Here is a 4048-nt window from a genome sequence, read left to right as displayed (position 1 = left end):
CTGAGTCAAGTAGAAGAAAAGTGTAATAAGGCTTGACAGGGCTTCATTCCAAGCCACCTGGACCTTTATTTCATTTCCTTACAATAAGCAAGGTATACTTGAAGCCAGCTTTCCTGATCCCAAGCTAGAAAGAGTTCAAAGAAGCTCAAAGAAGTACTCAATGCATGAAATGAATTACTACCCACAAATAATCTTTCCAGAAGTGCTAATGATGGATCCACTTGTCTTATGATTTTCACACCTTAAAAAATCAATATATGCTTTCTTCCAACACAGTCTTAACCAGCATCCTTGTAGATGGTAAGGAATAGAAGTGGAGCTAATGTTATCTTGCTCTTTAGAAAAGAAAATGCTCTTAGTCTTGCCCAGAACTCAAAATGCCCAAAGATGCCTTAGTGGAACCTGCCAGGATACAGATGCCCAGCCTGAACACCAGTGCTCTCATCAGAAAGGCTTCACATCTAGAAAGGGGTGGAGAGGAAAAGACCACAATCTTAGAACAATTTTTTCCAAGGTAGTAAGCATACCACAGGGGTAGGTGACATAATTCCATGCAGGATGCAGATAGACAATCACCTAATGGCTATGCATTTATTTTGCTATCCATTTGAAAAACTATAAGAAGCACTTTAAGCATGTGATTTTGCAGTTATTATTACTTAGGATGAAATCAAAATTTAAGTAAAAAAAAATTAAAGGGAGCATGATATATGGCAAAAATTATGAAGGCAGCACTGAAATGACTAAAGTTTAGCAAACAGCCTTCAGTTTGAACACAAGTTCTGTTCTTTGAAACAAAACTTAGAATTCTCTTTCTTCCAGACCTTCCCTAGAGACCTGAAGGAAGCACATCTAAAGCTGAGATACAGGGGGCCAGACCCTTTTAAATTTGGCAACTGAGGTACAACATTTATTGTCCTTTAGCACAGCTGAGTCCTCCACAGAGCAGTACTGATGGGGGCATTTAGAATATTCGGTCTTGACCTCCTGGAATATGAAGGTAATCTGAGGGAGAGAAGATTTCACAGAGCATAGGCCATGGTCTCAGACCACGTTGGTTGATTTGCTAATGTGCACTACATGCAGATGTGGTTATCTATGAATAGACTGTGATGATATCTGAGGAAATATTGCAATTGTGAATCCACTTCTCATTAAGTAGGTTTATGAATATTAAAACTCGGAGGTATCAGCAGTAACAACAAGCTGGCATTGAGGATGCAATGGAGAGACCAACCGGTGAATGGAAAGTACATCAACAAAATACAGCCCAGACTAAATATCAGACAAAGGACATCAGTGAGTGTCAAGTGTCGATTGAAAAAAAAAAAAAAAAAAAAGGAAGATACCATCATAAATGCAATGAGCCCAGGAGGAGGGGAAAGGGACTTCTGGAATGCATGGGGCTTGGTCTGGACTGAGAGGAAGGGAAGACAACATGCTCATTAGCTGAAGCAACAGTATCCAGGCATGGTCCAGGGGTCTCCACTGCTCAGAGAGGATAAGCTGGAGCACATGGTTGGCTGTGGGTTGCAGAAGCATTGAAAGCTAGGCTAAGAAACTTGGTCTTATCCTATGGGCAAATGTGAACCACTGAAGGTTTGTATACGGTATGTGCAAAGCAAAGCCATACTTCAGAAAGATTCCTTCAGCAGCTGTGTGGCATGACAATACTCAAGGGCATGAACTTGGAAGTCACACTCTTTCATTTTGAATCCAGTTCCACTACTCATTAATTATTTGAATTTGGGAGAGTCATTAACTTCTCCTCCTATTACTCGAGGACATTATCATTAACAAGCTCATAAGGTTGTTGTGAGGAAGAATGACTTAATGTGTGCACAGCACTTCAACTAGTGCCTCGAATGTGTTAAGAGTTATAGAGTTCAATTTTCCTCATTTGCAAAATGCCGAAAGTGATCTGTGCTCATTTCCCATGAAATTGACGGAGGATGAACAAGATGGCTAAAGGAGCTATGATGCTTAACTTGAGAAAAGAATAAAACAAAAGAGAAATTCTCATAGATTAACATTATGGTAACTGTCATATACATATATTGGAAATGAACAATTAAGAAGTAGACAGCAGCTGGGCGCGGTGGCAAATGCCTGTAATCCCAGGAGCTCAGGAGGCTGAGGCAGGAGAATCTCGAGTTCAAAGCCAGCCTCAGCAATATCAAGGCACCAAGCAACTCAGTGAGACCCTGTCTCTAAATAAAATATAAAACAGAGCTGGGGGTGTGGCTCAGTGGCTGAGTGCCCCTGAGTTCAATCCCTGGTGGCCACCCCCCAAAAAGTCGAAGGCAGATGGTAGAAACCAGGTTTCTCTTTGTTGGAATGGAAATTTATGGATCAGAAAAGTCTAATCAATATTACCATCATGTTATAATGGACCATAATTGGAGATATAGCTCATGTTTAAGTTAATATAGATACATATGGCTACATGTAGAAATATTTATGTATATGTGTGCATGTGTGTGCACATGTCCAGGTGGCTTGGGATAAAGCCCTGTCAAGAAAAGTTTAAGAAACTGTCAGAGCCAAGAGGAGACTAAAGAGACATGTCAACTAAATGTAATACGGGATCCTGGAACAGACAAAGGACATTAGGTAAAAATTAAGGAAACCTGCATGAAGTATAGAGTTTGGTTAATGATAACATATCAATATTGGTTCATTATTTATAACAAATGCACTATGAGATATAAATAATAAAGGAAACTGGGTACATGGTGGGGAGTAGTGTGTGGAAACTTTTATATCTCTCTCTTTTTTTTTTGGTAAGTCTAAGACTATTCTAAAAATTAGTCTTTTATTAAAACAAAACTCCTATAGGAAGGGCAATGTCAGAAGGGCTGCCACTTATGATATAGTACAAATTTCTTCTATGTGGTTCAAAGGACAGAATCAGGTCAAAGTGTGGGAATTATAGGGAAGTAAATGGAAATTTATGGATCAGAAAAGTCAAATCAATACTACCATCATGTTATAATGAACTATAATTGGAGAAATGTCTGGTTCAATAAAATGAAGAATTTTATAAAATTTAGAGTTGCACATAAAAGGTAGGAGTCTCTCTGAAGCATTGACTTTCCCATCAGGTGGAATCCACCTGATGATCATCTGTGCAAAATGTGCATGGAACGGGAGGCTGGGCAAGATGTAATCTACAAAGTCCTATCAGTTTGTTAAGACTTATTCAAGTGACTTCCGGATGTGTGTCTTAAGAGCTTTCTTCGGTTTGGATTTTCAGTGTCCTCCAAAGGGAGGGCATGTGTTGAAGGTTTAGTCTCTAGCCTAAGGCACTCCTGGGAGTTGGAACCTTTCAGAACCTGGCCTCCTTCTGTTTCTCTCTTTAATGTTCCAGCTGCCATGAGACAAGAAGCTTTGTCCTAACACATGCTCCCCGCTATGATGTTCTGCCTTGCCACAGGCCCAAAGCAAGAGGGACAAGCTACCGTGGACTGAAATCCTCTAAAATTCTGAGGTCAAAATCAATCTTTTCCTCTTTATATGATTATCTCAGGTGTTTTGTCATAATAACAGAAAACTTGCCAACACAAACTTTATCTTTCCTCTTGTAGAACCAAAGCTGCAATCTATTGAACAGAGCCATGCTTCCCAACCTTTGTCACATCATGACACATACAGAAAAAAATTTAATACTTATACAGCAACGACGGTCAAGACAGGAGGCAACTCACAGCCAGGGGTTCCAGCTGCCCCAGGTCTAACCAAGTCACCCCCAGGATGGGTGGCTTCTACATCTCTGTACCCCATCTCCCATACTCAGATAACAATATGTTGTTGTACAAGATTATGAGCTTGGTGGCTCTGTTTCCTGCAGTTTCTCCAAGAGGCACACAGTGTCCCATCACAACACTACATTCTACCATGGCAGGAAGAAGAGGGTGTGATCTCCCATATTCATAGTAAAATGTCACCTTTCTTTCAGACAGTGAATTTTGGTGTCATTGTCCTTTGGCTCTGCACTGATTTCTAAGTCAATGCAACAGGAGTCTCTTTAATAGTCCTTGTATCTACA

This window comes from Marmota monax, unplaced genomic scaffold (genome assembly GCF_021218885.2).
Source record: "Marmota monax isolate L192 unplaced genomic scaffold, Marmota_monax_Labrador192_F-V1.1 WCK01_AAM20220418_F8-fsc00186, whole genome shotgun sequence".
NCBI lineage: Eukaryota > Metazoa > Chordata > Mammalia > Rodentia > Sciuridae > Marmota > Marmota monax.
This window is presented reverse-complemented; position numbering follows the sequence as displayed.